Here is a 14,247-nt window from a genome sequence, read left to right on the forward strand (position 1 = left end):
CTTCATCTATCATTTGATTGTAGCACCTAGAACATTTCCAGGAACTTAGAAGTCCCCAAGCACAGCTTGCTTCAGGGCAGAAGGAAAGTCTCCTATCCCTTGGCATAATTACTAAGTCAGGCAAGAAAAACCAAGGAAGTTTAGGTTCCATGGCTAAAGCTCAAATCTGACCTTGTCACTTTGCTGCCCAGATACTCTAGATGTTTCCAAGTATCTAACTGATCATGTTGTAAATCTTATAAAACCCAAGCCTCTTGGTATTCTTGATCTGGTCTGTTCTGTTCTGCTGGTCTCATCTCTCAGTTGAGCTCACATTTTCTCTCCAAAGTATTAGGAGATATTGGTTCCTCCTCCTGCCCTCCATGCTTTGCTCACACAGTCTGGTATGTACCCTTCCATGTCATTTTCGTCTCTCCTAGACCTTCTCTCCTTTGAGCATTTACTCAACTCCTATGCTACCAATGCTCCCTTCTCTACCAATCCCTTCTCACCCCAGTCCTCATCAACATACTCCAGGTCTTGGGAACATACTCCAGGTCTTGGCATAAATTTTGGGAATTTGAATAATCATGATAATTATGAGAAATAGCAATGCATCTATGAGAAGCAAAGTGACTTAGTCATTGTGGGAAGGGAGATTCCGGGGGCAAGTGGGTCAGAGAGCCTGGCAGCAGGATTCCTTTCTTCCTCGTGGTTAACATTTTTTTTTAACATTTATTGGTCATATTTTTTGCAAAATGTTTTACATATTTGATTTAGCTTAATTTTCACAATAATGCTATGGGGTAGGATGAATGGTTTCATTTTATAAATGAGAAAACCGACCTCTCCTAGATCCCTCAACAGTAAGTAGTAGAATCACTGTCTGGCCCCAAAACCAGACACTTAGCCAAGGCTATTGAGGTCTAGTAGCCTCCTGCACAATGATCTGCAGTTACAGAGCAGGGCTTTGACATGACAGCATCCAGATCTGACACCAGAGCTCACTCTTGAGGCTTCAGGAGAGACCTGGATCACAGACACATGGATCCAAGAACAAAATTATACTCTACTATGCATAGATAAAAGAAGTTTTTTGGCTTACAAATAACCTCTTCTGTATCCCATCAATCCAAGTTTGAATCCACTAAATATCTTGTTTGGAGTCTACTAAACTGAGAGACTGAACTCAACTACAAGGCCTCTACCACTAACATTTTGTGAGATCATAGCAGCTGGCCTTTCCCCAAACCACTACAGGATTCTTTAGTGTTATTACATTTACTGGTTATGAATTTGATTAATAACAGCACAGCACATCCTAATCGTAGCTTGCATGGCCATGGTGATAATTTATGGCAGGCAGCACAGCTAGAAATTTTGGGGTCAACCCACCGTGACTCTTTCTATTAAAGATACAGAGGGCAGAGACCACCAGAGAGGACTCTGTGTTGTCAACCAAGGTTGTTTATTGACTCTCACGGGAGTGAACTGAGAGAGAGAGCAGAATCAGTAAGTGAGGGTATAACAAAGTCTTTAGGTCGATAGGGAGGAGTTTGTTGTTTTCAGGAATTTGGGAGCAGAGAGCGTGTCGTCCTGCTTCTCCAAGTGAGCAGGGCAGATGCAAGTGTGGTCACATTTCTTGGTACAGCGGTGCAGCTGCTCTTCTGTGGTTTCCTCCTGTGCCTATAAGTGGTAGCCTTACTTGTCAGGTGTGATTTTCCTGTATCTTAATTGCTGTAAAGAAAAAATAGTATAGAAGTTGAGTTATGAATTTCATAGCTTCTTCATGTGGGACATGTAGAGTATGTGAACATCTTAATTGGGAAAGTGCTTTGGAAGGACAAGTTAGTAAGACAGTGACATGTGAGGTTAGGAATGACCCAGACCTGGGAAGAGACTGGAGTAGCAGTAAAGGTGGCTGAAGATGTGGAGATATAAAGCCAGCAATTTGCACCACAGAAGGATTGGGCCAGTTTAGCAGGGAGTGAGATAAATGCAAGGTCCTGTAGAGATGATCATATTAGAAGGAACAATGGTGCTGTGATCATGGAGTTCAATGAAAGGAACAGAATTGTTAGCCAGAAAAAAGAATGTAGAAAGGAGGAGGATAATTTGGCCCTTGTCTGGGGAGAAATCACACAGAGTGTCTTGATAAAGGTTATCCACGTAGATATTTACTCCAACGTGGGGGCTTGTGGGTAAAATCAAAATGATCAAAGCAAACCAAATGAAAGAAGTGTGTGGCGGGATAGACAGATACAGGACATTTAGGTGTTTGGGGTATTTGGGACAGCCTGAGGGAGTAGGGGAAATTACATGCAATTGGCTAGTTACCATCAGGATGCAGCTTTACCCAGTAGCAATGCACCCACTGGGCAGAGTCTTGTAGACAGACAGCCATTAGGGTGCTTAGATGACCAGGAAGGGTCTCGTCCACTTGGGCTGTATTGACTGGGAGTTTAAATTTTTAAGCAAAAACTGTCTGTTATCCAGGCTGCTTTCATAAGACTGGGTATCAGGAGAAGACTAGCAGCATGTCATATTTCTTTTCAGGGTTGTCACAGAACTGGCAGATAATCCCTAACAGTGCTGGCCCCTGGGCTGAGGATTGATCCAAGCAGAAGTGTGTAGTGATATAAAAGGTCAAATGGACTGTACCCTGTAGGTTCCCAGAACCCAGTCTTTTTGGAATTGGAGTGTAGGCTCAGTGAGGTAGGCCTTGAGGAGGCCACTAGCTCCCTCTACCTTTTTGGATGATTGGGCCAGTAGGGAGTTTAGAGGTTTTATATTTTTAAAGAGACAGATGGGTACAGACCAAAGTGGTGGAGTAGTAAATAGCAGAGAAAACAGCCTATCAGAGAGTCGCCATCCAGACACTGGAATATCGCATTATGAAAAAGACAAGAAGAAAGAAAAGGGATCCACTGGACCCAGGAAGAGTCTGAAGTGTGAACTGAATCCACAGAGAGAGTAAGAGAAAAATTTTAACAAAAAGTAAGTCAATAGCCAGGGGCACCTTCTCCCTGAGACTAGGCTCACTGAGTGACAGGAGCAGTTTGAACCTGTGGATGCACAGTCATGGTGATGGTGATGATTGGTGACTCCAGAGGCCTCTGCTTTGCAGAGAGATGTGATAGTGAAGGGGAACAGCAGAGATGAGGGACTGCACTCACTGGTGGTAAGTGAAGAGGACTTAGTCCTCCTGCAGGAGACAACAATTGGCCAGAAGACATCTTGTAGCTCACAACCCAGAACAGCCACTGGCACCATCTAGCAGATCCCAGCTGGCTGAGATCCATGAAAATTGGTTGAGCAGTGGCAAACCCAATGTGCCTGGTCTCATGGTAAGCCTTCTGAGATTATCCCTCTATCCCACCAAAAAGCTACTGCTAGCTCACTGGGATATATCTACATGATTTGGGACTCTATCTACACAGATTGTCTACTAGTGTAACCACAGAGAATCCTGGAAGTGAACTGTTTCTTTTTCTTTTTCTTTTATTTTTCTCTTTCTCCTTCGGAGGAGTGGAGATAAAGAATGGACAAGAGACACAAAGGATGGAGACAAGACGAAGCCAGATCAAGCCTTGTTTATTCATGGAAGGAGTAACAAATATATAGGGTATTAAGGAGAAGGGATTTGGGTTCTGAGACGTCAGCAGGTAACTTAGCAACAGTGGCAAGACCAAGGGTTATAGGTCAATTCAAGTTTCCCGCGCATGGGCTCATAAGGCGGGCTGATTAACATAATTCCTGAATAGGACAAACAAGCTAGGTAGGCAAGGTGCTGCTTAACTACCAAACTTAACTCCTAGAGGGAGTTACGGTGGTGCAGATGTTAAGGTGGCAGCCAATTTCAGGGTTTCCCACATTCATTGTTTCTATATGAATGTGAACATGGTCCCTGTCCTCTTTGTGGATGTGGTTCTGTTCTTCCTTTTATCTCTTCCATCTCTCTTCTCCTTCAGTCTTCTGCACCAGTTTGCCAAAGTTGCTGTGATCCCCTTTTGTCCTCCAACCTTACTTCTAATCTCTTCCTCTTCTTCTACTTCTCTATTTTCTCCTTAATCCATTTTAAATTTTAACCCCCGAGGGTAAAATTGACAGATTAAAGACTTATATATTGCATATAATTTTCCGATTTGTTTTACATTTTGTTATATAATCACAAACCAAGTTCATATGGTTAAAAGTGAAAAATTAAGAGTTAACTCAGTTTGTTGTGTTCTAGGTTATGTTTGATGCTATTGGTACCACTATAGCCAAAATGGACATAATTGTTCTAAACAGCTGTTGGATTTAATAATCCATGACTGAGACTGACTGAGGATCACAGAAAATACTGTGGCACAGTGCCAAAAACCAGGGATTAGGACAAACAAGCAACAAGTTCTCATCACCAACAAACCAAAGAGGTGACATCTTCCAACAGACTCAAAATCCAAAGACCAGCTACACCTGGAAGATACCTCATAGAAGTAGTCATCACCAAAGAGTTCTTATAAGCATCACCCAAGGAATTAAACTAAAAAAAGAGAGAAGATAAAATGAGAAGACAATCAAGCAAAATGCAGCTCCAGACATCCAGTTCACCAAAGGCAGGGGGCAGCGAGGTGGGACATTCCAAAAGCCTCCAGTCAAGCCTCTATGAAGTAGAAAATAAAGCAATTAAATGAGGCTCTGGAAAAAAACAAAATAAAAAAAATTATCTCTCAGGTAACTACAGAGATTACCAAAATATACACCATGCTTAGCAATGTTAGCGCAATACAAACAACAAAAAAAAGATGAACTCAAGAAAATTATGGAAGTTCTTCATAGGAAAGAAATCAATTCCATAAAGCAGATTCAAGCAGATGTCCAGGAGAATAAAAACGCTATTGAAAATATTCAAAGCAGATTAAGCCAAACTGAGGACAGGACCTCAGATATTGAAGGCAAGCTTGCAGTTCATGGTGAAAAAAAGAAAGATTTCTTAAAAATAGCAAAGGACCATGTGGAAGCAACCCAGCAGCTGCTAGATGAGACAAGGAGTAACTTAAGGTTAATTGGAGTCAATGAACAAGCAGAACATACCACTAATAACATTAAAAAATGTTCACAGACACTGTGACAGAAAACTTTCCTGGTAGAGAGAGAGAACCTGACATACATATAAATGAGGCATGTAGGACTCCAGTTAGCCGTGATTAAAAAAATATATAGCCAAGCATATCATACTCAAGATCCCAGATATCCAAGACAAGAATAGAATCTTAAAAGTTGTTAGAATAAAGAAACAAATCACATATAAAGGAAAGCCCATCAGAATCATAATTGACTTTGCAGCACAAAGCCTCAAGTCAAAGAGAGATTAGAGTGAAATACTACAAATTATAAAAGAAAATAATTTTTAACCCAGATTGATGTATCCCATAAAATCATCTTTCAAAATTGATGGAGAAATAAGATACTTCCAAGACAAAAAAAGTGTCTGAGGAAATTTGTAATCACCAAACCAGCACTGCAAAATATTCGAAAGACATCCTAGAAAAAGATAATAAGGACAATAGAAGGAAGGGCCAACAACAGGAAAATAATGACAGGGATAAGTCAATACATATCAGTTATAACCATCAATGTGAATGCCTTCCATTCATCAGTCAAAAGACACACACTGGCAGAATGGATCGAGAAGCAGGATCTAACAATATGCTGCATGAAAGAAACACATTTAATTCAAAAAGAAATTCATAGATTGAAAGCCAAAGAATGGAAAACAATACTCCATATGACAGGAACTCAAAAAAAAATCAGAGGTGGTTATTCTATTTGCAGATAAACTGAATTTCAAACCAAGACTGATTAAGAGAGATAAAGAAGGTCAGTGCATCCTCATAAAGTAAATAATCCAAGAGGAAGAGATAACAACCATAAATATATATGCAACAGATACCAGTGCACCCAACTATATAAAATGATTGCTAACAGATATGAAAAATCAAATAATCCCCAATACAATTGTATTGGAAGACCTCAGTACCACCCTATCATAAAAAAAGATCAACTAGACAAAAAATAATAATTAAATATTAAAACTAAATCAAATTTTTGAACAAATGGATATAGTGGATGATTATAGAGTGTTCCATACCACCACATCGAATACATGTTTTTCTCAGCTGCAAACAGGATGCTTCAAAAGTAGACCATATGCTGGCTCATAGAACATGCTTAAGTAAATGCAAAGGAATTGAAATTATCCCATGCAAGCTATCAGATCATAGTGCAATGAAATCAGAAATCTATGGCAAAAGAAATGACAGAAACTTCAAAAACACATGAATATTAAACAAATATTAAACGAACAACCAATGGGTCACAGATGAAATTAAAAAAGAAATTACACAGTTTTTATAATTCAATGATTATGACAATATAACAAACTATAACTTATGCAACACAATGAAAGCAGTCTCCAGAGGGAAATTTATACCAGTGCATGTCCATATCAGGAAAACAGAGCAAGCACATATAAACAACTTAATGTCGAACCTAAGACTTCTAGAAAAAAAGCAGGCTAAACCAAAAGCATTTATAAGGAAGGAAATTATAAAGATCAAGTAGAAATTAACACATTGGAGACAAAAAATTACAAAAAATCAATGAATCAAACAGTTGGTTCTTTGAAACATTAAATAAAATTGAAAAATCCTTAGCCAACTTTATCAAAAAAAGAAATAATATACTCAAATCCAGGCAATTAGGAATGAAAACAGTGAAATCACAACAGATCCTGCAGAAATCCAGATATCATCTACACATATTTTGAAAACTTTTATTCTAACTAGATGGAAAATACAAAAGAAATGAACAGATCCCTAGATACAAATGAATTACCAAAGCTGAATCAAGAAGATATAAAAATCCTAAATAACCCAATATCTATCAATAAAATTGAAGATGTAATTAAAACTTATCAACAAAGAAAAATTCAGGCCTTGATGGAGTCACTGCTGAATTCTACAAGAAATTTAGAGATCTAACACCACTGCTTCTCAAACTCTTTAATGATATTGAAAGGTAAGCAATACTTTCAAATTCATTCTTGGAATCAAGTGTTACCCTGATACTAAAACCAGAGAAGGATCCCACAATGAGAATTACAGGCAAAAATCCGCAATAAGATACTGGGAAACAGAGTGCAGCAAATTATTAAGACGATTGTCTACCATGATCAAGTATGATTCATTCCAGGCATACAGGGATGTTTCAACATGCATAAATCCATCAATGTAATACACCATATTAGCAGAGCCATGAATAAAAGTCATGGGATAATCTTTCTTTTCCCCCCCTCTGGAATTGAACTCAGGATTTGTGCTTGCCAGGCAGACACTTGGCTGCTGGGTTATGTCTCCAATCTAGGATCATCTCAACAGATGCATAAAAAGCTTTTGACAAAGTCTAGCACCCATTCATGATAAAAAAAAACCCTCACAAAATTGGAATAGGTTGTCTTTATCTCAATCTGATAAAAGCCATTTCTGACAAACCAATGGCCAACGTCACATTAAATTGACAGAAACTGAAAACTATCTCTCTACAATCAGAAACAAAACAAGGATTTCCATTGTCTCTACTTTTTCCAAGAGAGTTTTGGAAACTTCAGCTAGAGCAATTAGACAAGAGAAAGAAATAAAAATAATAAAGATAGAAAAGGAAGAAGTTAAGCTATCATTATTTGCAGATCACTTTCCTGTACTCAGAGGGCCCCAAAAACCCCACCAAAAGACTATCAGATTTAATAAGAAAATTCAGCAATATAGCTGGATACAAAATCAGCACTCAAAAATCAGTATCTTTCCTGTACACAAATAACAAACTCACTGAGAGAAAATCAGGGAAACAACACATTTCAGATTTTACAATAGCACCAAAACTTTGAAACACCTAAGAACTGATCTAATGAAAGATGTGAAAGATCCCTATACTACAATACTTTGAAAAAGGTTATAGAAGAGGATATTAGAAAATGGAGAGACATTCCATGCTCTTGGGTAGAAAGAACTAATATAGTGAAAATGGCCATGCTTCCTAAACTGCTATACAGATTCAATGCAATCCCAATCAAAATTCCAACAGTAAATCACAGAATTAGAGAAAACAATCCTAAAATTTATCTGAAACAGAAGAGACCTAGAATAGCAAAGGCAATCCTGGGAAATTAAGACAAGACAGAGAGTATCACAATCTCTGATTTGAAATTATATTATAAAGCTACCATGATAAAAATAGCATGATACTGGAAAAAGAAAAAAAACATACCCAAATATCAATGGGACAGATTAAATGTTTCAGAAACAACTACAGACACTTTATCTTTGACAAAGATACCAGACACATTCACTGGAAGAAAGATAGCCTCTTTAATAAATGGTGCTAGAAAAACTGGCTCTACCCATGCTGAAGATTAAAATTGGAACTCTTATCTTCCACCAAGCCCTAAGCTAAAATCAGAATAGATGAAAGATCTTGATAGTAAAATAGAAACATTAAATCTGCTGTAAGATAGAGTAGATAAAAGTTTTGAAGACATTAGTGTAGGCCAAAACTTTATAAACAAAACCCCAATTGCACAAGAAAAATCACAAAAAATCAATAACTGGGATCTCATCCTATTGAAAAGCTCTTGTACTGCAAGAGAAACCACCAACAAAGTGAAGAGACAGCCCACGATGTGGGAGAAAATATTTGCCAACCGTACCTCAGACAAAAGATTACTATCAAGGACATATAAAGAACTCAAAAAATTCAGTCCTCCCAGATTTAAAGGCCCAATGCAAAAATGGGCATCTGACATAAATACCCATGTCTCAGATGAAGAAATACAAACAACAAATAAATATATGAGAATATGTTCAATGTCAAAGGTTATTCAAGAGATACAAGTTAAAACTACTCTGATATTCCACTTCATCCTGGGAAGAATGGCTAACATCAAGAAATCAACTAGTAACAAATGCTGGAAAGGCTATGGGGGAAAAGGAACACTTCTCCACTGTTGGTGGCAGTGTAGACTGGTGCAACCACTGTGGAAATCAGTGTGGAGTTTCCTCAAAAAACTAAGACTAGAGGTCCCATTCAACCATTCAACCCAGCTATTCCCCTTCTGGGTATCTTCCTAAAGGAATTAAAAACATCTTACCATGGTGATGTATGTGCACCCACGTCTAAGCAGCTAGTACAATTTGTACTAGCTAGATCTTAGAAACAACCTAAATGCCCTTAGACTGAGAAATGGATAAAAAAGAACATGTGATATTTTTATACAATGATGTACTATTCAGCCATAAAGAAGGATAAACTGGACTTTTGTAGGTAAATGGATGCAACTTGAGACCATACTCAAGTGAAATAGATCATATATGCAAGTGTAAACATAACATTGCCTCACTAGTGTGAGAAGCTGAAACAACATATGTACATGTATGTATATGTATATATGTATTTAAAAATAGTTATGATAGTTTTACTACTGATTTCATTGATGAGAAATATTTGTGCTGGTATTTTTCAGACAATTGAATGTGCATGTCTTGTGTTCTGGGTGAATGATTTGGAGAGGACAATGCAAAATGTGTGTATCTTCATTGCTCCCTGATTGACCTGTTTCAAAATTTTGTTTTATATGTTTTTCTTTTTTTCTCTCTTTGAAATAAAATGGAGCTATGAGTGGACTGCAGGGTAGATAACCAGATGCCAGCCTTTTCCTGTGATAGGCACCAATTGCAGACTGCAGGGGAAAAGAACAAGAAGTCAACAAGAAGCAAACACCCTCTGCAAGCTGGTGCCGGTGCGGCCACTGGGAGGAGAAACAGATGCCAGACTTTTTGCATGAGTCAGCACTATAGGTGGACTGTGGGGAAAGAGAACAAGAAGTCACCAAGAAGCGAGCCTTCTCTGTGAATAAACACCATGTACAGGCCATAGTAGGGAGAAACAGATGCCAGCAAGCTGGGAAACACGAGGAACAAAGCCAGCCCCACCCTCATTGCCATAAGCAACTGACTGATCCAGAGAAACACAGGCTGCAATGATAGCTATTGAAGTAAAGTACAATTTAACGCTTATAGTGTTTAATGCCTCACTGACTGTGCAGGTCTAAAGCCAGTAGTCTAATCATCTATTCAGAGGATAACAATGCACAACATAGCATCAATGGGGGATGTCCTTCTGAAGGTGGTAGCCATAGCTAATTCCTTATCATATTTTTTTAATTTAAGGAGAAAAAGGAAAAAGACAGAAAAAGGGTGCAAGTAATACAAAATTTAAAAAATAAACAGTAAGAAATCACTAGTTAATAGATTACATATTCTCATCTTAGAAATAGTTGTTCAAGTTACATTACTGAACTATATAAAGCAGACTTTCAAATAGTGAGAGTGCAAACAGTTTTGTTCAATGATCCAAAAAACACTCAGTAATATGGTTATCTATCTTATATACTTAAATATACATGCAGTTATAACCTTAGAGCACTTTCTTTTCTTTTCTTCTGTACAATGACAGTTACACATTATGGGTTTTATTATTCCCACAGTTCTTATTACTTTTTCTGAAGAGAGTAAAACCAAATGCGACATATCAGAACAGAGTCAGTCAAATCAAAAGGATGGACATAATAGATAATGTAAAAACAAAATATAAGGTGATCAACAATGGTTACCATACTGCCTCTTGCTATTTTAAGAAGAATTGCCAGTTATAATAAAATCGAACTAAACAGGAAAGAATAAAACCAAAGCATGGGAGACATTACAGGATTTTAAAAGAAGATAATAGTCAAGCGGAATGGGCATCATAATGATTCTTATTGTCTTCAGAGTTATGCCTATACTTTCAATCTTGGTACTATCAAGCAAAGCAGAATAGAGGAAAATCAGTCAAAACAAGATGGTGAGGGCAATACAGGGTTTCAAATCAAATTAATAGGAAATCAAATTAGGTTACTATAATGTATCCTGCTATTTTTATTTATTTTTCCCTTAATTAAAAAAATAAAAAGAAAAAAGTAAATAATTCAAAAAAAGGGGATTGAGATAAAAGAGGGCATAACAACAGAACAGCGCAGGTCAAATCATAACCATTTGAGCAAAATAGTGTTTCACCACAAGATATCCTGACATAAAAATAGTTACCATAGTGTCTCTTTCCTTGAAATCTTTGAGTATAAGTTTTTATACTGTAGCACCAAACATATCACAACACTATAAAACCATTCAAGACATTATTACAACCATTCAATGACATTATTACAGGGTATTTAGAACCAACTGACAGAAAATGAACAATGCTTTCTATATAAACTCCTTGTCTATAAAAGTTTTTGCTTATATTATCATACATAATAAAATCCAATAAGATACAACCTTTTAAGACCAATGGAGACTGAAGAATACAAGTTTGATGGGACTTCAAAACAAGATGATACTATATCAGCACTAGCTGTTATGATGCCTTGTTTTCTCCAAAATAGCTGTTTCTACCTTTTGATCTTCTCTGCCTCATTTCTGTTGAGCTCTTTTTCTGTCCTTTGTTGTCAGTTTGTCTTCTTCGTTTTGCTTTCTGCTCCATTCATTGTGGCCTCTCTGCCACTATTTCTGGAATCTTGGTATTTTCCTTTTTTAGACTATCCTGCAGTATTCTCTGTAGAGTTCAATTAGTGGTTGCAAATTCCTCTAGTTCCTCTTTATCCTGGAAGCCCCTTGTTTTTCCATCAATTTCTAAGGACAGTTGTGCAGGATATATCAATTTTGGCTGGAGGTTATTATCTTTCAAAGCTTGATTTCCCCCCACACTCGTCATGATTTGATGGTTTGTGCCGAGAAGTCTGCTATAATTCTGATGGGTGTTCCCTTGTAAGTGATCTGTTTCTTGTCTCTGGTGGCTTTTAATATTCTATTCTTATATTGGATTTCTGAAATTTTGATTATTATATGCCTGGGTGTAGCCTATTTGGGTTGTAGGTGACTGGAGTCCTGTATGCCTCATATATCTGAGTATCTTTACCATTTGCTAAATTAGGGAAATTCTCTTGGATTATTTCTGTGAATAGCTTTTGTAGTCCATTTGTTTGTGTCCCCACTTCTTCTCTTATGTTCTTAATTCTTAAATTATAGATCCTCTTATCATCTTCTAGCTTTTGTATTGTTGCTGGGGTTTTTTTTTTTTTTTGTTACTTTTAAGAAGTTTTTCATTTCATGCTCCTATATTACAAATCTGCCCTCCAGTTCAGATAATCTATCCTTAGTTTCTTTCAAGCTGTTATGCCAGTTTTCAATACAGATTTAGTTTCCTGGTAATCTCTTTGAACCTGCTTCATGTATTCTATGCTTTCTCTATTTTCTCCATCAAACAATTCTCCCCTTTTATTCTGTTCTTCCATTCCACCATCTGTTTTTTCTTGGGCAGTGCTTAGCATTTCTCTAACTATTCTGCTTATGTCTTGCTTCAGGTCATTAATAACTTCATTCCTGAACTCGTCTATGAGGCTCTGGAGATAGCGCTTTATGTCTATTGGTGCCGTGTCTGCTATTGTGTGTTTCTCAGGATTGGGGGCCAAGGACCCTTTCTTGTTGCTCCCTCTTCCTGTATTCTTTGTTTATATTTAAGCGTGTATAGGAGGCCCACCTTCCTTCGTGTGCTGCTGCTAACCCGAGTTTGAAGGATATCCTTCCTCATTAATTTTATTATTTCAGCTCCTTTTTCAGTGTCCTCCACAGTGAATAATAACTGCTACTTTGCGGGGCATACGGATAGATGATAAAAGTTTATCTGTCTCTTTTGATCATACTTTTCTGCTGGGTGTTCAAAATCAAGTTAAAATGAGATCTGTGTTAATCAAAATTGATCTCTTGTGGCCTATCAAGATCAGGAAATCCTCTTCAGGCATTATTATTATTGGAAATATATAGAGAGCCTCTCAGTTCTTATGCCAGAGGTCAGCTGCCAGGATGTCATCCTCTTGCTTGATCATGTTGCTTTCTGTGAAAGCATGGATGACATTTTTTTTTCTTGATGAGCTTTCTTTGGCACACTGCACATTTGTTGATCTCTGTCCTCTGGAGTCCATCAATCTCCCTACTCTAAATGGGTGACTCACCATTTTAGGATCCTGTAAAAAATATTCTCTCATGTCCTAGGTTTTCATTGAACTTGGAGGTCCAGGGTCAAAATATATCATTACTGTATAATTGTGAATTTTTTAAATTGGAAGGAAAATTCTGATACAGAACTCTTGAAAATGGAAAATAAACGAAGGAGAACAAGTAGAAGAAAATGAATTAGTGGGGCAAAATAAATAAATTAGCGGGTAATCTTGAAACATCTATATCCATTTTTTGAAGGATTCTAGAATCCACAGGAGAACAGATAATTATTTTTTCCAGGAAATGGAAAACAAAATGCTGAGGGTGAGGATAATCGGCCTATAGTACTGCCCATTTGGAAGGCAACTCAGTAGTGGTGTTCTCAGCCTCATATCCCGTGTGTAGACAGATATAAATGCTGCAACATATGTAAGTATGGGTTACATATGTTAACTATGGGTGTTCTTTCCTAAATTTTTCTTAAAATTTTTTTCAGAAGAGTACTCTGATCATTTTCATCACTGAACTTAACAAAGTGAATTTAAAAGTTTTTTTAAGGATATAATAACAGCATGAAATATTGTCCATAGCCCTACTCTTCTCCAGGCTAAATGCATTTGGTCATCACCATCTCACTGGGACACAGAACAGCTCCATTACTCCCAAAACTCCCCCACGGAAGCTCTTTTATCTTTCGTGGCCTTTCTCGACATTTGCCACTAACAATCGTGAGTCTGTTCTCCATCACTGTAATTTTGTATTTGTATACTTGACTTTAGCCAAAATGCCAAGACTGAATAATTTCCACTCATCTATTAGTTCACTATTTCTTTCCTCTATCATCTTCATTCTGCTACTGATTCTGGGAAGTTTTTAATTTTGATTTTCATGGAGCAGAAAGTCCCCAAATTTCCATTTATTCATAGCTTTTATTTCTATTTTAACTTTGCTCCAAACATGCTCATGATTGCTCATTTGAACATTTTTATAACAGTCACCTCAAAATCAAAATTACGGAATCAAATAATTCCGTAATTTGCATCATCTCGTCATTGGTATCTGTTGACTGTCTTTTCTATGCAAGTTGAGGATTTCATAGTTCTTTGAATACTAATTAAATCTGGATTATATCCTG

General features: G+C 37.3%; 1 long non-coding RNA gene across 2 annotated transcripts in view; it reads right to left on the minus strand.

Annotated features, from left to right (window-relative positions):
* Positions 1-1,428: 1,428 nt before the first annotated feature.
* The window catches only part of LOC134472130 (uncharacterized), a 96,452-nt gene continuing 83,633 nt past the window's right edge, over positions 1,429-14,247 (minus strand). For both annotated transcript variants that reach the window (XR_010041994.1, XR_010041993.1), the window contains exon 5: positions 1,429-1,716. This is a non-coding gene — a long non-coding RNA (uncharacterized LOC134472130). The remainder of the gene's footprint in view (positions 1,717-14,247) is intronic.

The sequence above is a fragment of the Cavia porcellus genome, unplaced genomic scaffold (genome assembly GCF_034190915.1).
Source record: "Cavia porcellus strain 051 isolate PalLab524CR breed Dunkin Hartley unplaced genomic scaffold, mCavPor4.1 scaffold_22, whole genome shotgun sequence".
NCBI classification, from domain to species: Eukaryota; Metazoa; Chordata; class Mammalia; order Rodentia; family Caviidae; genus Cavia; species Cavia porcellus.